Source organism: Oryctolagus cuniculus, chromosome 8, assembly GCF_051225735.1.
Source record: "Oryctolagus cuniculus isolate XC-2025 breed Fujian yellow rabbit chromosome 8, ASM5122573v1, whole genome shotgun sequence".
Lineage (NCBI taxonomy): Eukaryota > Metazoa > Chordata > Mammalia > Lagomorpha > Leporidae > Oryctolagus > Oryctolagus cuniculus.
The window spans coordinates 103,310,557-103,332,142 of NC_142874.1; the positions used below are offsets into that span (position 1 = coordinate 103,310,557).

Here is a 21,586-nt window from a genome sequence, read left to right on the forward strand (position 1 = left end):
GTGTCAATTTGTTAAGTCAACAACAGGAGTCACTGTGCACTTACTCCTCATGTAGGCTCTCTGTCCTTAATGTGTTATACGATGTGAATTAATGCTATAATTAGTACTCAAACAGTAATTTATGCTTTGTGTTTCTGTGTGGCAGCAAACTGTTGATATCTTTAATATATACTAAATTTATCTTCTTTATATAAAGATAATTAAAAATGAATCTTGATGTGAATGGAATGAGAGAGGGAGTGGGAGATGGGAGGGTTGCAGGTCAGAGGGAAGTTATGGGGGGGGGGGGGAATCTACTATAATCCAGAAGTTGTACTTTGGAAATTTATATTTATTAAATAAAAGTTAAAAAAAAAAAGAGAGAGAGAGAGACTGAATAACAAACTACATAGATGCCCAGCAGTGTCACAGAAGAGATAAAGCTAGTTAAAATTTTCCAAATGTGTTCTTAATATTTCTTTTTCCAGAAGCTTCCAGAATTACCTGGAATGAATGTAAATTCAATTAAAGATGAAACTCGACAGTTAAAAAAAAAAGAATCCCATGATCAAATTATGCTGACATTCTAGGGAGACCTCATGAACAGTAGATGAAAAATGTGTTCCCTGTGTCTCCCTGCTTTCTAACCCTCACTTGAGCATCTCCCTGCCTCCTGTGGCATCACAAGATGCCTGAATAGATATGGCCACCTGATCTGGGATTGTAAACTTCCACACTATAGGCCAAAATAAACATTCTTCCCCACAAATGATCCTCTCAGGTATTCTAAAGTAATGAAAATCTAATACATGAACATCTAGCTTTCTTGAGAGCTTATGATACAATAGAAGTAAAATGTCAAAATATAGTTAATGACACATTCTCAGAAGTGATATACTTCACTTTGGACGTATTTTAATGAGACCAGTCAAGATAATAGAAGGGGGAACTTATTATTCAAGGATATGAATAGCAGGAGGCCAAGATCACTAGGCCATCTTAGAAGCTTGCTAACACAGATAGAAAATTGTGAAATAAGTTTTTGAATTAAATTTTGATACTAGTTACACCTGCCATGATGGGCTTTTGATTCAAATACCTTATAGATATCAATATATATATACCTATAAGTATATGTATAAATATATATATAAATGTCTTATAGATATAAGTTCCTGGAGTTTTCTATGATTTTTCATATTTTTGAGATGTGTAAGCATTTGCAATAATTTAAACCAATCACAATGTAATTAATATCAAGAAAGTTTTGTCACACTTGTGGAAAAAATAAAGTGACTGACAAATAGCCATGCAATATGTAAGAATTTATCCTGCACAATTTAGGGCTTGCACTTTATTTTTTTTTAAAGTCCATAATAGGCTGGAAAGCAAAAAATACATTTATATATTCGATAATGCCTATTAGACTACTTGTGACAAAATAACTAATGAAATGTTCACAACAAAAGAAAATAGTTTCCTCCTGAGAGTATTCTGTATGATTTGTGATGACTAGTTAACTTCAGGATGTCATCTTCAATTATTGCTGAACTTGATAGCATTTTCCCAACCATGGTAAATGCCTCATAATACATGCAATTGCATAAATGGAATCTCAGTCATTCTTCATTTCTTCTTTCTTTCATCTCCTATGTCTAATTCATAAGTAAATAGTGTTGATTTAACCTCCAAATTATATGATGAATATATGCACTTTGATCAATTTTCACCTTGTCAGTCCAACAATGACCATCCTGAGCTGTACAACAGCCTCCTGTCTCCTTATTACTGTATTACTCCAATCAATTCAGTCTTCACTCAGGAACCAGAGTCATCATTTCAAGTGTAAGTACATATGCAGAGATGGCTAATGCTTTTCCCCTGCATTTAGAGTAGCATTCAAACCCCTTAGACTGGCTTGCAAGTGCATACATTAGATTTCTGCCACATTTCTCCTAAAGTTCTGGTCCCACAGATATTTTTTTTTTTCAAAAACAACTTTTTTTTTGTTTTAAACTCTATTAAATGCAGCATTATCTTTGGAAAAAAAAAAGTTTTATTTCCATACTCTAGCTATGTCTTATTTTTCTTATCCTTCAGTTTTCAACTTAATAGTCTGGTTTCAAAAAAGGATTTTCCTAAACCATTATCTTTTACTAGAAAGAGTTGAATTGTCTTTCTAACAACATACTTTTCAACCAATAGGCTCCAAACCTTCTTACTTGCTTTTAGAGCAACCTGTAATCCATTTGTTTATTTCCATTTTCCCATTGTCATCTAGAACATAGAAACTCTTTATTCTCCCTGCAATCTCATTTCTACCACATGGACTTGTATATTTTTACTTATTTATATATTTGAGAAACAGAGATACAGAGGAACACACAGAAAGAGAGAGCAAGAGAGAGAGAGAGAAAGAGGGAGATCCATCTATGTTGATTTACTTCCCAAGTGCCCATGACAGCTAGAGCTGTAAGCTGACTCTGTAAGCCAGGAACTCAATCTTGGTATCCCATGTGAGTGACAGGGGACAAAATACTTGTCATTACCTGCTGTCTCCAGAGTGCACATCAGTAGGAAGTTGAAATTGCAAGTGGACCTCAGACTTTGATATGAGATGTAGACATTCCTAGCAGCAACTTAACCACTTGGCCAAGTGTGTTCCTTATATTTTTGAATAAATGTATGAATAAAAATACAGTCTATATTCTTGACACAGTATTAGTGAAATTGAATAATTAGAGTTTCCCCATCTGGCAGCTCTCATCAGAGCCTGGTCATTTGACCTGCTGATCTGATCCATTGCCTTTTTGACCCTAATTGTGGATACTGTAGTAAGCCAAAAGATTTTCATATCTCAAAAAGATTCTTCTAAACTTTCATTCACACCAGACTCCACCTTTTGATAGCTGAAAATTGTATCAAATAATCAAATTATTTACTATAAGGCAAATATTTTATAAGATAAGTAACTTAATGCTAACTGGACTGGAAAATCAACAACAAAATATAAGCTTAACTTATGAAGGAAAGTTAGCACTGGAACAATTTCCCTGTGGTCTGGAGGTCAGTTAGTTCCATTAAAAGGTTTTTACCCACTGGTGCTAATGTGACATTTGAGCTGCTAAAAACATTTATGGATAACAGGGAATCCAACAAATGGAAACTAATAAAAGGTATTACCACAGTCTACCATTTATAATCCCTTTTAAAAGTCTTTAGGGTTTTCAAAGCTTCATAGCAGGCCAAAAATCACACATGCTTTCAACATCTCAGAAACAGCCGACACAGCAGGATGAGGAAGTTTGTGCTTTATTGGTGCTTTTAGCCATGTTATTGGATGACCCTTCCCAGAAATGTTGCCATATTTAAACAAAGTGCCCATATCATAGTTAATACATTAGAAATAATGCAGGGCGACAGTCGGAAGATGGAGAAATCCCAAATCAGGAAACCTTTTGATCATCCAACTATTTAGGATAGCTTTGTGAGTTTTAGACATCATAAACATCACACAATCAATTCATATAACAGTCCAAAGCAATCCTCCTTTTTCCTAGTTCTAAAAATCAGACATAAATCTTTATACTCATATTCATTATTCTTTCCTTATTCAGTATGAGTTTGAATTTGTTGAAAAGGCAACTTTAAGTAAAGAAGTTTTGTACCTCTCATATCATCTAGATAGCTTTAATCCTAACGATATTTCAGTAGGCCTCTCCCTGAAGATTTGTGCTTTTACTGGATATGGGGGGTATGACCATTATATTTTGCTTTGGTTTATTGAGTTAAAAAAAGGACTCAAGTCTCAGCCAATCAACATCTCATATTAATTTTATCTCTGTTATATGCTTTGCACAACATTAAGCTGTTGAAACTTAGGTTTATGCCCTTTTCTCTACCTCTTAGAGTTGAATCAGGTGAGGATAAATCTGAGTTCCTCGAGGCCTCACATTCTTTACTCATCTGGCTCCTGCAAGGTCTCTAGTTTCCCTGGAAGTAACGCCACCTTCTGAGCTTACTTCAATGATGACCTGGGTCAAAGGCACAGACTCTCTTATGTATTTTTCCTGAAACATCTTCTTGGGAACAGAAAGGATATGGTGGAGCTGGCTAAGAATTCACCTATGTTAACCAGGCTACATGTAACAGACACAGCCTTAGCACAAACCCAATTTAGATCCTTCCATTGCACATGGCTAAAGGCCCCACTATATATCTATATCTGTATCTATATCTATATCTATATCTATATCTATATCTATATCTATATCTATATCTATTTGTAACTGTATCACCTTGTAGTACACATATATTACAAGGAGAAGTAAACTGGGTTGTAGAAAAGTTACAGCTAAAACATGCGGTATCAAGATAGGCATTTGGCCCAGCAGTTGAGCCACCACTTGGGATGTCTATATTACATATCAGCATGCAAGGTTTCAAGTTCTAGTTTAAGTTCCAATTCCAGCTTCCTGAAGACTCAAATAGTTGGATTCCTTGCCACCTACATGGAGACCTAGATTAAATTTTTATCTCTTGGGCATTTGGTGACAAAACCAACAGATGGAAAGTTTGTCAGTCTTTCTCTCTCTCAAAATAAATAAATAAATAAATAAATTATTTTTTAAATGTGACATTGAACTTAGCTGAAAATCAATCAATATAACTGTATTTTTTTTTTTTTTTTTTGGACAGGCAGAGTAGACAGTGAGAGAGAGAGACAGAGAGAAAGGTCTTCCTTTTGCCATTGGTTCACCCTCCAATGGCCGCCGCGGCCGGCACACTGTGCTGATCCGAAGCCAGGAGCCAGGTGCTTCTGGTCTCCCATGAGAGTGCAGGGCCCAAGGACTTGGGCCATCCTCCACTGCACTCCCTGGCCACAGCAGAGAGCTGGCCTGGAAGAGGGGCAACCAGGACAGAATCTGGTGCCCTGATCAGGACTAGAACCCGGTGTGCCAGTGCTGCAGGCAGAGGATTAGCCTATTGAGCCATGGCACCAGACATATAATTGTAATGTTGATTTCACATGAGCATATCCCTCAAAATTATGGTTTGCATACTATTCAGAGGACTAGCTTGTTAAGAATACATGAACATGTATTAACTATTCATTTAAATGATGCATTTCTTCTTAACTTACAGGTGGCCCTCAGCACCTCAGCTGCTTACATGCACAGAAGTAACTTCTAAATTTTAAGTCCTTGCTGTTGTTGGGGGCCTGGGTCCAGGCTCTTGTTTCCAACACAAGAATGTCTTCAAGGATGAGACATGGATGAAGGTCAGTAGAAAAACAAGATTTGTTTACAAGCAAAGTGAAAGTTACATACACACGGAATATACATGGCCAGGAAAGAGCTACACTCAACAAGAATGGGTCCATTCCTTCACATGACATGCAGGCATAGAGGGTGGCATCTTGGTATCAGAGGTTAATTGATTATTCAAAGGGGGTGGAGTTTGTGGTTGGAGTTTTTGCAGCTTATTACCTTGCCCTTCTTTTAGAAATGTTCTCCCAGAGATGTTTTGGCACCAGATGTCTAACAGGAGTAAGAATGTCAACTGTAGAAACTTTACTGTATTAAAATGGTAACAGGCTAAAGGACGTCAAAGGGATGCAATCATCAGTTGTTGGACATTTTAGCAGACATTGATTGTAAGTATCAAAATGGTGCAAAATGAAGTTTTTTGCTCCACAGAAAGGAGTACAGACTGTACAGCCAGGCTGCAGGGCAGGTGAACCAGAAGAGAAAGGCAGGCGAACTCAGCTTGTCCTTGCCAGCTATCTCCCAGCCTCCATCATTTTCACTACCACTATTTCAGCAATGTTAACTAGAGATTTTGTTTGTTTGGTTGGTTTTTTTAGATTAATGAAACCTCTAAATATCAGAGAGAAGTCACTGTCTCCATTAATGTCTAAAATTACTGCGAAGACTTGACCTTTCTAAAACAAAACAAAGCAAAAAGCCATCCAGATTTAGCTATCGCTTCCTGTTGAGGCTTGTTAAAGATAACACAGTGTTTGTTTGCAATTGAAATACTAGGAACATAATGAAATATGCACCCACAAATGCAATCAGTCAGGAAACATCTTGCACAACAAATCTCTGTGGGATTATCAGACACTGTTGTGGGTCTTCTTGCTTTCTCTGCTGCCTGGAAACATGATGTAGTCTGTGTTCTGGAGGTATTCCCTGACTTGGATGAGATGGCCATCTGGCCTTCCTGTCCCAGCAACTTACTCATCCTGGCTTTTTTACTGATACTTACAAGTAAATAATTTTAAACCCACAAGCTATCAATTTACCAGAAAATTCTTTTTAAATTATGCTTTTAAAAAGACAAATGATAGGAAAAATAGATCTTTAAAGCTGAGAACTGAGCCAAAAGACAATTCTTTATTAGATTTTAAAGAAAACTTTGTAGAATTTAAATATTTTTATTGGCACGAACCTAAAAGATTGTTTGTTGTTTCTCCAAATGAGTGTCATAGACAAAATTGTAAAAATGTATGCCTCCTCCCCCAAATTTTCCACCTTAACACTACGGTTTGCAAGTATCACATTGTGTGCATGTATGTTACACTGCATGCCAAAAGGGAATTTGCAGATTTAATTAAGATTACTAATCAATTTGCTTTAAGATAAGGATATTTATCTAGTGGACTTAATAGAAATTACATGAGCCCTTTGAAAACAGGAGATTTGTTTTCTACTGGTGGGAAAAGGATAAGTCAGAGAAATTGGTAATATGAGATTGACAGTCTGCTGTTGATATAATGCTGGAGAGGCCCACGCGCAAGAACAGTAGAGCAGTCTCTGGAGCTGAGGGCCGTACCCTGCCGAAAGTAAGGAGAGAGGAAGCTTGCTTCTGCAGGGCATGGGACAGATTTCTGCCAGTAACTTCAATGAGACTAAAAGGGGATTCTATCCAGAGAAGACTCCTGCTAATGCTTTGATTTCCGCATTATGAAGCCGAGAGTGCCTTGATTTCCGCATTATGAAGCCGAGAGTAGAGATCCCCTGTCTTCTGTCCTACAGGAAATTTAAAAAATAAATGGGTGTTATCTGAAGCTGCTACTGTGAGGAGTCAGAGGGGTCAATAGACAGGTTGGTCCTGGTGGAATGAGGAAAGGAAAATCTCCCTGAGATGGTGCAAAAGCTACCTGTCTCACTCCTTGGGAGCTTCCAGTTTTGTCATGAGAATAGCGAGGGAGCGGTGATTCCATACTTATGAGATCTCAGTATACTGTGAAAACAGAAGTCACCAATCCCACCCTTTTGATGATTTTGGTTTTATCTTGAACAAGCTAGATAGGGCAAATACAAATCAGGCCTTTTGAATGGTTTTTGTCTCTGTCTTCTGGTTGTTATCTGACTGACTGTCAGTTTTTCCCCAAAATTGTGCTTTAAAACCCTACTGCCACCAGACTCTCAGGTTTGCCTCTCTTGGATCTCCTCTCTAGGCTGCTTGGCAGGTTTCTGATTTGAATAAACCATGCTTTTGTCTCTGCCTCGTCTGCATGCAAATTTTTCTTGCATGTGAGACAAAGAACCCAGGTAATCCTTCTCCACTGTTTCACCCCTAACACTACCATTGTGGAAACGGCCATACAGTAATAGATAACTAAACAAAACTCTCTGAACTGGCCTTTGATTACTTCTAAGAACTTACTTTAGATCGAATGTAGCTATCCAAAATAAAATACGCATTTTAATTTTCTTTGGAATGAATTTGATGAAGGTTCTCTCAATACTGCCAAATTAGACAATACCTATTACTTAGGATGTCTCAGTTTATGGACCTTAAGAAATTATATTGAAGTACATTAGTCAAGTGTAAACCTAGTCAAGAATTTAATATGAGTGGTAGCTGTAAAGTTTAAACTTCAAATTTTAGTGAAAATTTAAAATGAAACACTTTCATTTGGAAGTTCAGACATTTGATTTCTGTCACTCCTGGCCTTACCTTTTCTCCACAAGCAGAAAAGTATATAGAGTGATCCTTATATAAACAATGTTAATATTTAAACCCTATAACAAACATAATTTTATGTGAAAATTCTCATCAGTGGACACTATGTATTTACTCTAATTTTTCTGTGTAAATTAATTTCATAGCCATGCACATCAAGTAGTATGATTTATTCTATATTAACTCAATTCTAGCATTATTTCTGTGGTCTCATCAAATATATTTGAAAATCAGTTCAAATTTTGAATTATGCAGAATAAAAATATTTCAATTATGAAAGAAGTAATGTGTCTCATTCACAGTGTTAGTTTATTTTTCACTCCTTCATTTTGTTCTTCAAAACTCCCTTATCCTTTGTTTCTCAGATTCAAATCTTTCTAATATTCAGAGAATTAATGAAATAATGGCTCAAAAATGTAATTGATATTCATTTTTAATCAGTATTATAGAGTCTCAAATCCATGTCAGAGCATTTGAGGTTATGTGTCTCTGAGATGGATTATTCAAAATTAATATTGGATTAATTAAAATAAATGAATATGGACTAATATTGCTTAAAGAGTTTGAACTATATTGGGCTGGTGTTGTGGCACAGTAGGTTAATCTTCTGCCTGCAGTGCTGGCATCCCATATGGGCACCAGTTCAAGTTCAGTCTGTTCCTCTTCTGATCCAGCTCTCTGCTATAGCCGGAAAGTAACAGAAGATGGTCCAAGTGCTTGGGCCCCTGCACCCACATGGGAGACCTAAAAGAAGTTCCTGGCTCTTGGCCTTCGATAGGTCCAGCTCTGGGCACTGCAGCCATTTGGAGAGTATCAAAGGATTGAAAACCTTTCCCTCTGTCTCTCCCTCTCACTGTCTGTAACTCTACCTCTGAAATAAATAAATAAAATCTAAAAAAAAAAAAGACTTTAAACTATCAAATGAAACAATTAGCTCATTTCATCATATAGTTAGTTCATAAATGGTTATTTCCCTTTTGGTACTAGCTTTCCGATCATTTATGGGTTGGGATTTAGGGATAAGTTGAGTAAGCATCTACCCGTGCAGCAAAATTGAAGAAAGTTTTTATAACCATGTAATATTTCCACACCTTTCACAATCTCCACCCAACCTCTTTTTCTAGAAGAGTTTCATTGTGGGAGATACAGAACTTCATTCATCCATTCACCCATTTATGCAATCTCTCAATAAATATATTAAGCATTAGTATAGATTTTATCTACCCAAGACTTCAAGTTTGTCCACCCTTCACACCACCTCAACTCTCTACTAGTGTCATAGGTTATGTGAATACTTAATTTAGGTGAGTGGTGGTTCATAACTTTTCAGAATGGCTGTAACAATCTGTATTCCTGTATTCCCATATCTTCATCAATCCTTGGCATTATCCAGCTCCCAAATATTTTTTTACTTACAATATACATGAATTAAAATCTGACAAGAATTTGAGCATTTCTTCATTTTTTCTGTTAGCTTTCAGGATTTTATTTTCTCTGTATTAACTGTTGATAACTTTGTCCATTAAACTAATAGAATAACTTTTTTCTAATTCATTTGCAGCAGCAACACAAATAATATGAATTATAAACACTACAAATACAATCCTTCAACTGGTCACCTGCCCAGTGAATTTGCATACAGTATACCAGACTGAGCTTAAAATTTTAAATGAAAAAATACATTTATTTCAGAGGACAGTGGAGGGGAGACAGATAGTCAGACACGTTTGATAGACAGCCCCCATCCATTGATGGATTTTTCAAATGCTGATAACTCCATGGGTTAGGCCCAGTCAATTCAGGGCCCCTCTGTGATTAGAAGGATCCAGCTACCTAAGCTATAACTCCTGTACTCCAGGGCCTGCAGTCTCAGGAAGGTGGGATTTGGACCTATATCTAGTACACCTACCCAGGCACAGCAATATGGCATGTGGTCATCACAGTGGTTCAACACCTCATCCTAATGCCCATCTCTAAAATCTTAATTTTAATATAATGATACTTATTGTCTTATGACCTACTTCTGAAAATTAGTTTCTGAAACTTCTCCACCCTACTACAAAAATAGTCTCCTAAAGTTTTTTCTGCCAACTTTGTAGTTTTACCTTTCATTATTGTCATTATCTATCAGAGGTCCTTTTTTTGTGTGTTCTTTCTTAATTCAAACCAAGAAATACTGAGGACAATCTGTCCTATCCTGAGTTTAATCTTTTATTTCCAAGGCTAGTGGAAGATACAAATAGTCCGCCAAGAGCCTGAAGCAGCTTCTCTCCCTTTCAGAACTTTTGTAGTGATAGTCTTATTAATAATTGTCCATAATCTTGTCTTCTGTTGGATAAATGAAACTTATTTAAAAGTATATTCCTATGGATAAAGTTGTACTGTTGATTTTGTTTTGTTTTTTGATTACCTGCTGATTTCAAACTGCAAGCAGGGTATCTATTGGTGTCTACCTCATCTAATTTCATGATAAAGTACAATCAACCTGAAAGACTAATTACACTGAACAAAATACATACACATACAAATAAACACACAAACTCGTTTTAGACCATGGAACAATGATCTAATTTTCCCTTAACTTCTCTGTGGTTCCAGCCCTAAACACGACTTATCACATGAAGGCACTGAAAAAACTTCATAGGAAAATAGAATTGAAAGATAATGTGCATTTTCCATAAACCTTATGTACTACACTCAATTAAGGAAGAAAATTTATAACTATGTTCCAATTCAAACAACAGCCTCAGAATATCATTTCTATATGGCTTTTATTGTGTTCAAAATTAAACATCTTATTGTTGTAACAATATTTTGAAGTTCTATCTTTAGTCAGATATGTTTGGTTCCATCATAATGCGCCAAAAAACTAATGATTATAAATTATGTAGCAAGCATTACATTTAATTTTTTACTTAAAGATTGAATATAAAATAGGACAATTTAAATTTTAGTAAATATTCAATGGAAAAAAAGTAACACAATGCTTTGCTTTTCTGTAAGCATTTCCTTAAAGTTTTGTTCAACAAAGAAATCATAAGGAGATTCACATGTATATCATCTGCATGTGCAGTAACCTTTAAATTATGCTGTCATTCTCATTTACCATATTAATGTAACTGCGCAAAAATCTTTTATTTTAGTATTATATCACTTTATGTTTTTTGTCTCCATTCTTATTGCAATCCTCTCATCTCTCATTTTCTCTGAGTTTAAAGTAAAATTTTGACAGTCAAAGTTCACAAAAGAAAATATGGTTACATCTTAATAGTATCACAATAGGCCTCTGGTTATCTTGGAGGAAAACAATTTAAAGCAAAGACCAATTCATTGCAAATGAAATTTAAATAGTAAGAACACCATAAAAAAGATTTTTACATAGTATTAACATTCTTAGTTGCAACAATAAAATGACAAAATAACATTGTAACTGTTTCTTCAAAATGCAAACACAGCATTATATATGGGTCTTTGGCTAAGGCACTAATATTAAAGATTCCATTGTGATAACACACAATTTAGTGATGACACTAAGCTTTAAGCTTTCTAAACTTTATGTAGAATGAAAAATAGGACAAAAGGCCTTAAATTTCTGAGGAGGTACATGATTGATTCAGATAGGCATCTCAAATGTGAAATGATTTTCAACATTGCACATACACACATAGATATATAAGAACATTATTCCTTCAAAACACATTAAAAATACATCAACACAAATAATTGTAGAAGTGCATTTATTAGTGAGGCTTAAGGTACTTTTCCTAACACTGTTGAATTTCAGTGTTTCTTATCTATGTAAAAAAATTACAGCTTTTCAAATTTTCCCAGTTTCATCTTAAACTAATAATAATCAAAAGGACTATGAATGATTTAGCCTGCATGCCAGAAGAAGCTGTGGTGATAAAATTGTGATGCTAATGCATTGCACAGATCAGAATTTTTTGGAGTTATGTGTAGAAAGTCAGATTAATAAGAAATAAGGATAAAGCATTTGGATTTAGACTTTCATAAATCTTTCCCCTGAACAGCCTTAGGAATTTATAGAAGATATATCTAAACTGTAGACAGTGCTCCAAAGATAATCAAGGCTTCAAATCTAATTATAGAATATTGTTCAAGTTTTTATGTGGAGTTGGATTCCTGGGATAGGAATAAAATGTGTATTCAAATAGTAATGGCCATGATAAAACAAAAACAAAACAAATAAACAAAGACATCTTATATTTGAATTTTGGCATCCTCTATTAGAGCTGCTGTTTTGGTTAATCATGGAACGCGCATCTTGATAGTTAACTCAATTTCTTTTATCAAAATCAGTCAGTGTTAAATCTTGTTAATAAAATGGCAAATAAATTCAAACTTTGTGATTTCCCTATGTGTTAAGTTAACTTGCTAAATATCCTTTCCAATATCCTAAAAGTTTATATTCTGAAACCAGTTCCAGCAATTTGGAACAGTTATTTGAGGCAAGAGGAAGGGTGCAGGATATGTAATTTACCTGATTTAATGACAGTAAAACTGCAATGGCTCTGAAGGGCAAAGCATCCTGATTCCACATCTAATGACAACAATGGCAGTCTCTTCTGTAGCACAACTCTGTTTGTCAACAGCTGCATGCTTTTGCAAAGGTGGCTTACACCCCAAAAGCCACAACAGCCAGAGATTGGCCAGACCGTAGTCAGCAGCCAGGAGCTGTTTCTTATTCTCTCATGTGGGTAACAGGGTCCCAAGCACTTGAGCCATCTTCTGCTGCCTTTTCTAGGCTATTAGCAGGGAGCTGGACTTGAATTGGCACCCGTGTGGGCCACGGGCATTACAGGTGGTGGATTCACCCACTACTCTACAATGCCGGTCCCTATTTCTTTGACTTGACTGACTTGACATTCTGAAAATCAAATTCTAGTTAGCAGATGGTACATGACATCATACCACAAACTAAGGAAACGCTTTTATTAGCAATTGCTATTGGCTGATATGAAATACCTACTGAAGTTAAGGTGCTGATGAGCCCCAAGGCTGCTGAAACAATGAGGTTGGCATCAGGAAGATATTAACTCTGTGATTGACATCTTCTTATAATTGTGGTAGGTTAAACTGAGATAAATTACACTTTATGTTTCAACCATCAAATCAATACATGAGAAAAATCAGAGTTTCTACTATTAATTGAACATAATTTCTTAATTTGTTGATGAAAACATTTTAACATTTACAAATAAGTTGATGGCAGTCTTCCCTTTCTGGTACACTAAGAATACCACCATAAGGTGGAGTTTCAAGGTCCTCAGTTTTCTTTTCAATGCTGTGCAAACATCATGGCTCCAAATAGAAGCTTTATACCCACCAAATACAATCTCACCATTCCACCCACATCCAAATCCTTAGTAGCATCTACTCTACTTTCAGTCCTTATTAATTTTACTTAACAAATTTTTATAAATGGAACCACACAATATTTGACTTTTTGTAGTTGGCTTATTTCACTTAGCACAATGCTTTCAATATATATTCATATTGTAGCATGTTTTAGAATTTCATTTCTGTTTACTGATAACTAATATTCCATTGAATATATATTATATATGCTGTGAGAATATTTTTAAAATTTTGTGGAAAATGAAATTAAAGATTTTTATTTTGATGCAAAAAATTTTGAAATCCATCCATGCAATGGATATTAAAACGGTTCATGGAAATTGTATATAAAGAAAATACTACATGCATTTCAGAATATTTTGCATCAAGGTAAGAACCATTTTTCCAAAAATCTTTTTTCTTTAATTTCATTTATTTTTTTGAAGGCAGAGTTGCAGAGAAAGAGAGAGAGAAGGGAGGGTAGAAATATCTTCAATCTGAGAGAGAGGGAGAAATATCTTCAATCTGTTGTTTCATTCCCCAAATGCCCACAACTGCAGAGGATGGCCCAGACCAAAGCTAGGAATCTGGAACTCCATCCATGTCTCCTACCTGAAGGTCAGGGACCCAAGTATTTGGGTCATCAAGCCTTGCCTTGCCAGATGCATTAGCAGGAAGATTAATGGGAAGTGGAGCAATTGGGACTCCATCTGTCACTTTGATATGGGACATCTCAAATGGGACATCCCAGGTGTCAGCTTAACCTCCTGCACCACAATGCCTGCCTCATTAACTTTCCTTTTTGCTTTTTAAAAAAAGTTTTATTTATTCATTTGAAATGCAAAGTTACAGAGAGGCAGAGACAAAGAGAGAGAGAGAGAGAGAGAGAGAGAGAGAGGCAGAGAGAAAGTGAGGTTCTCCATCTTCTAATTCACTCTCCAAATTGCTGTGATGGCCAGAGCTGAGCTGATCTAAAGCCAGGTGCCGGGAGTTTTATCCAGGTCTCCTACATGGGTGCAAGAGCCAAGGACTTGGGCCATCTTCTACTGCTTTCCCAGGCACATAGCAGGGAACTAGATCAGAAATGGAGCAGCCAGGATTCAAACCGGTGTTCATGTGGGATGCTGGCACTGAAGGCTTTACCCACTATGCCACTGCACCACCCCCACCCCATTCAATAACTTTCAAAATTTCTCTTGTGTGCATGTTTGGTCTGTTTGCTTTTCAGTGTTATTTAACAACTAGACTTCCAGTTTTAAATTTTGTCTAGATATTCTGTTACCAAAATTGGAGTCATTAAGTCTCCCAATATTGTTATAGAATCATCTATTTCTCTTTTCAATTCAATATTGGTTTCATACATTTCAGAACATTATACTTTGCCACATGTTTATAATTATAATGTCTTTCTGACAAACTGCCATTTTTATCAATATGTAATTTAACACTGTCTCTTGTGGCACTTTTTCACTAAAAGTTTATTTTGTTTTATGTTAGTATAGTCATTCAAGGTCTCTTTCTTTTTTCAGTTGCTGTTTTCAGGAAACAACATTTTGAATTGTTTAATCTTAAACCTAATTGTGTTTTTGAATTTCAAGTGAGTTTCTTGCAGGCAGCATTTAGTCAATTCATGTTTTGTTTTGTTTGTATCATTCTACCCATCTGCCATTTGATTGGGAAATTTAATCCACTTATATTTGTAGTAAGTACTGATATAGAAATGTCATGTCTGCCACATTGCTCTTTGTTTTGTTTATATCATACATTTCTTGTTCACCTTTTCCTTCATTATTGTCTAAGGTGATTTTTATTGTAGTGAATAATTTTGATTCCCTTTAATATTTTTTTGTGTTCATTTATAGATAGCTTCTTTGAGTGTACCATAGTTATTGCATTTAACATCATAAATGTATACCAATCGCATTTGATTCAAGAGCAATTTAATTTTAATTGCATACAGAATTTTTTTAGGGGTTTCACTTACTTTGTGTTATTGTCACAAATGATTTCTTCACATTCTGTGCTCAGTAACATAAAGCTATAATTGTTTTATATGTTCTTGTCTTTTAAATGGTGCTGGAAATACAGCAGCTAAAGACCAGAAATGCAACAATGTCTACTTTTATATATTTATATGTTTACCTGACAACTTCTGTTTCTTCATTCAGCTTTGATTTATTGTCTGATGTACTTTTATTTCAACAGAAAAGTTTCCCTGAAATTTAAAAAAACTGACTCAGAATTTGTTTATCTTTGAATGTCTTATTTTCCCTCATTGTTGAAAAATAGTTTTGCCAGATTTAGAGTTCTTAGCTGACTTTTTCGGTTCTTATAGCACTTTAAACAAGTAATCCACTACCTTCTAGACTCCATGATTTCTCATGAAGAATCAGCTGTCAATCTTATTACAGATCCATTGAGTTCATGGCAAGTTTCTTTCTTGCTCTTTTTTAGATTCTCAGTCTTTCAACGTGTTAATTATAATGTTTCTTTTTGTAGAGAAAATATTTTCTGCAAAAGCACTCTCAGTGAGGACATATCCTCCTGGATGCAGGGTGTGGCTGCCGGAGTTGATTAAGGTGAATAGATGACTTACTATCAAAAAGAACATTGGCTCCCATGAGGACATGCAGCTGCTTTCCCAGACTTTCTAATCTAGTAAACTGAGTCGCAAGGTGCCCCACCAATGCCTTGAAAATCATGTTCTGAAGATTATCAGTAATCTTACTTACAAGAAATTACTTACAAGTAATCTTGGAGTTAGATAACCAAGTGCATGTGCTGCACAAATGGCTGATGTTATCCTTGTCAATAAAAGAGGCACGCTGGGAACTTGCCAGTGGTGCTCTTCAGAGGAGGAGTTCCCATGTCCTGTCTCTCTTTTCACTTGCATACACCCCAACAGTTTTGAAATATGACTTTTTAAATTTTATTGGAGTAACGTGAGCCTCTTCAGAAGTATAGATTTATGTCTCTTACAAATTGGTAACACTTAAGTCATATTTCTTCAATATTCTTTCTAGCCATTTATCTCTTCTTCTGTAAGTATGTTGTCCACATATTACAACAATACAGTTAATTCAGTGCCAAAACTAAGTAGCTTAAAACAAGAATCATTTATTTTTGCACAGAAGTTGTTATATCTGATTATTAAGCTTCTAATTATTTATTCTGTTCTCAGTTCAATTTTAGGCTTCACTGTCCAGGTCAGCTCTGTCATCTGTGTGCCCCCTCATTTTCCTGGGACCAAAGCACTTGACAAAAGTATGTCCTTTCTGTTGTCACAAAAAAGGTGCAAGAATATATGTGTGTGGAAATATATAGTGCCCAGTGACAAAGCTATGACATTTGTCCCTTTCAGTTGCCTTCTACTTGAAGTCACATGACCAAATCTAAGGCAAAAAGTAAGGAAACCTACTCTCCTGCCTTAGTGAAAGGAACCAACACAATAATATGCAAGATATGTGGACTTGTAAAGGAGTGGAGAATTAGAATTCAGGATGACAATGCAATCTGCTATACTGAATTGCAAAATAGGAAAATATAGCCCTGTAACATTATAACCCCTTTAAATATGATGCTGGAAAAGAGTGTGGAAGGAAGTTTTTAAGAACAGAGCTTTAAGAACATTCAATTATTCTCTTACTGGGAAGAGAAATGGCTAGAAATAAGATCTTCCTTGATGTGTGAGCCTAAGTACATAGTTGTGCTTTATAGACATGGAAAGAACATGATTGAAGTGCTGTTGATGAGGAAAAACTGTTTTGAAAATGTCCTGAGGGTGGGAATCTGTGTCCTATGTGAATGCTCTCAGTAAAAGAGCCCAATAACTGAATGAGAAGATGTGTGTGGAAACCAGTTCCCTTTCCTCTCCACCTTCCCAGGCCACCTGAATAAGATCTAACAAAAAGAGGACATAATGGCCGTGGTGGGCATTTGTATAGGAACTTGATAGGATAGGATCTTCCCTTCATCAAAGTAAATCATACTATCAAAACTGGCTGCTCAATCTGCCACCAGTGGCTCTGGCAAGTATTAGGCCTCATGCAGCACCACGGCATGGGGGATTAAATACCTACCTGATGCTATTAAGAAAACAAAGAGAAAAAGAAGTTAGCATGTTTGTGGACAGATTTATCCAGATTGTCACCATGAAATAAGGTTTCTTCTTCACAAAGAGGACAAGAAAGAGGAACCTGATTTTTTAAATATAGTTATATGAAAGGCAGAGTGGCAAGCAGAGTGATGGATGCAGAGGGAGAGACTGAGAGGGGCAGGGCAAAATAGAGAGAAGGGGGGAAGGAGGAGGTGGAGGAGGAGGAGGAGAAACCTTCCATCAGCTGGTTCATTCCCCAAATGACCATCTTGGCTGGGGCTAGTCTAGGCTGAAGCCAGGAGCTTATAACTCCATCTAGGTGTCCCACAAGGTTGGCACTGTAAAGCCAGATACAGGAACTCCAATGATTATGCACAGGGTGAAAACCTATGAAGACAGCATAAAATAATACAATAATAATAATAATAATTCATAAAGAATTTAGAAATACTAAAAATGAAATCTAGGCCATCCTATCAGATAACCCCCAGTTCAGTTAAGATCCTGAGTGGGGGCCCACACTGTGGCATAGTGAGTAAAACTGCTGCCTATAGCACAAGCATCCAATATGGGCTACAGTGTGAGTCTCTGCTGCTTTATTTCTAATCCAGCTCCTTGTTAATGTCCCTGGGAAAAGCAGTGAGAGATGGTGCAAGTGCTTAGGCCCCTGCAACCAGGTGAGAGACCATGAAGCAGCTCCTGGCTCCTGGTTTTGGATCAGGCCAGATCTAGCCATTACTACTATTTCAAGAACGAATCAGTGGATGGAAGATACCCCTCTCCCTCTCCCTCTTCCTCTCTCTCTCTCCCTTTCTCTCTCTCTCTCTCTGTCTTCACCTTGCCATTCAGATAAATAAATCTTTTTTTTTTTAAATCCCAGAGAGAGAAGCGGGATACATAGCAGACTCATAGACTAGCAGATGTCCTAAATAGCACTCTGGCCTCAGAACAGCCCTTAAGGCATTCGGATCTGGCTGAAGAGCCCATGAGAGTATTTCAGGCATGGAAAGCCAAGACACTCTGTCAAAAAAAAAAGGACTTAAATGAAAGATCTCTGCGAGTGAGATCCCAGTGGAAAGAATGGGGCCATCAAAGAAGGAGGTACCTTTCTCTGAAGGGAAGAGAGAACTTCCACTTTGACTATGACCCTGTTGGAATAAGATCGAAGTCAGCAAACTCAAAAGGCTTCCATAGCCTTGGCAACTCAGGACTAGAGCCTACGGAGATTACTGATGCCATAAACAAGAGTGTCAAATTGTTAAGTCAACAACAGGAGTCACTGTGTACTTACTTCTCATGTGGGATCTGTCCTTAATGTGTTGTCCAATGTGAAGTAATGCTATAACCAGTACTGAAACAGTATTTTATACTTTGTGTTTCTGTGTGGGTGCAAACTGATGAAATCTTTACTTAATGTATGCTAAACTGATCTTCTGTATATAAAGAGAATTTAAAATGAATTTTGATGTGAATGGAATGGGAGTGGGAGCGTGAGATGGGAGGGGTGCAAGTGGTAGGGAAACTGGGTGGGGAGCCATTGTAATCCATAAACTGTACTTTGGAAATTTATATTTACTAAATAAAAAAAAATGAGAAAAAAATCACAGAGAGAAAAATTGTATTGATTCTATGTAAAAAAAAGGTTATAAATACAAACTATGGTTTCATACATGTGGGAACAAAGGCTTTATGAGCTACCCATATTTTTGTCATTTTGTTGGTTATATATTTATATATTTTATTAGATTTTCTGTTAATTCTATCTCTTCTTTTATTTCTTAGGTTATAGATATCAAGGACATATTATGATTATACATTACACAGAAATGTAAGTGTGATGGATGAAAGAGAAAGGGTGAGAATGTACAAGGAAATGTGTGTATTAGGTTAGCTGGGAGCAGAATGTTTTTGTTGTAGTTTTGCTCAACAAGATGATGGGTAAGTGTGTTGAATGGCTGTTGAATGCGGCAAAAACAGAACTTGGCTCACTCACCATCCATCACTATACTGTCTCTGGAGTAGATAGCAGGAAGGCAAAAATAAATAAGCTTAATTTCTTTGGATCTTGAGTTTTGAAAAGAATTTCATTTATAAAAGTCAGATATACAGATGCTAAACTTGCGTCAGGTTAAAAGGAAGACAGGAATATAGGTTATGCAGTTTCCTGGCACAGATCATGGTAATGGTGAAAGGGTCTAAGGCTAGCAGAATTTATTCATCAATTTCTATGTGATGTGACAACTTTACTGACTTTGGCAGAAGCACAATAGATCAAAGTGTTGAAAACTGTATTTGAGGGGCCAGCGCAATGGCTCACTTGGTTAATCCTCCGCCTGCAGCACCGGCATCCCATATGGCTTCAGGTTCTAGTCCCGGCTGCTCCACTTCCAGGCCAGCTCTCTGCTGTGGCACGGGAAGGCAGTGGAGGATGGCCCAAGTGCTTGGGCCCTGCACCCGCATGGGAGACCAGGAGAAGCACTTGGCTCCTGGCCGTAGCGGTCATTTGGGTGAGCCAACGGAGGAAAGACCTTTCTCTCTGTCTCTCTCTCTCACTGTCTATAACTCTACCTGTCAAATAAATTTTAAAAAAAATTAAAAAAAAAGAAAACTGTACTTGAAACTAACCTAAATACTGGCCTCCTGCTGTTCCAAAACTTATGTAAGCACCTTAACTTCCTAAGCATTTTCATCTGAGGTAAGCAGACTGCAGTGCATTCTGCTGTTTGTAATTTAACACTTTGTGATACTGGCAATCAATGAAAACTTAATTATTTTGATCAAAACAGTGGGATTGAAGTCTAACAAGGATAATCTTCTAACTAAAAAGAACACTTTTTTTAGGATTTCCTTTTTTAAAAAATTTATTTAAAAGGAACAAATTTCATTGTAAGAGCTTTGTCTACCACTTAATATCATGGATATTTTCTGATAAATGTATCATTAGACGACTTTGTCATTGTGGAAACACCATAGAGTGTACTTGCACAATAGTAGATGGCATAGCGGACTATACCTAGGCTTTATGTTATAGACCTCGCCCCCAGTCTACAAACCTGTATAGCAAGCTATAGTATTATATTGATTACTGTAGGTAACTATAATCAAATGGTAAATATTTAAGAATTAAGTATTGAAAAGTAGACATATGGTATAAAAGAAAAATACTGGTACAGCTGTATGGCACTTACTGTGAATGGAGTTTGCAGGACTGTAAGCTGCTATGCAGGGGTCACTGAGTGAGTGAATAAGTGCATGTGAAGGCCTTGAGCAATACTGTCCTCTTCTGTGGACTTTATAAACACTGCGATCCTGGGATACATTGCATTTACAGGAAATATTTCTTTCTTCATAATAAGTTAACTTTAGTTTACTCAAACTTGTCTAGTTAATAATTTTTTTTGTAAAGTAATATATGTTTATTCAATCAAAAATTTACTTAATTTTTTTAATTTTTTATAATTTTTATTTTTAATTTTTAAAATTTTTAAGGTGAACAAATTTTGTGTATCTCATATATACACATTTAGGAGCATAGCAAGCATCTTTTTTCTTTTTTTTACTTTTTTTTTTTTGACAGGCAGAGTGGACAGTGAGAGAGAGAGACAGAGAGAAAGGTCTTCCTTTGCCATCGGTTCACCCTCCAATGGCCGCCGTGGCCGGCGCACCGCACTGATCCGATGGCAGGAGCCAGGTGCTTCTCCTGGTCTCCCATGGGGTGCAGGGCCATCCTCCACTGCACTCCCGGGCCACAGCAGAGAACTGGCCTGGAAGAGGGGCAACCGGGACAGAATCCGGCACCCCAACCGGGACTAGAATCCGGTGTGCCGGCGCCGCAAGGCGGAGGATTAGCCTACTGAGCTGCGGCGCTGGCCAACTTTTTGACTTTTCCACAATAACACAGCTTAAAACACAAATTGTACAGCTGTACAATAAAATTTTTTCTTTGTATCCTTATTCTATAAACCCTTCATTCTTATTTTGTTTTTATTTTTCAAATATTTTTTAAAGATTTATTTATTTATTTATTTGAAAGGCAGAGTTACAGAGAGATAGAGGCAGAGACAGAGAGAGAAAGTCTTCCATCCACTGGTTCACTCCCCAGATGGCGACAATGGCCAGAGCTGTGGCAATGCAAAGCCAGGAACCAGGAGCTTCTTCTGTGTTTCCTATGCAGGTGCA

General features: G+C 36.6%; 1 pseudogene; it reads left to right on the plus strand.

Moving 5' to 3' along the window:
- Positions 1-21,586, plus strand: part of LOC100343232 (nucleolar and spindle-associated protein 1-like) — a 77,205-nt pseudogene that overhangs the window by 44,717 nt on the left and 10,902 nt on the right.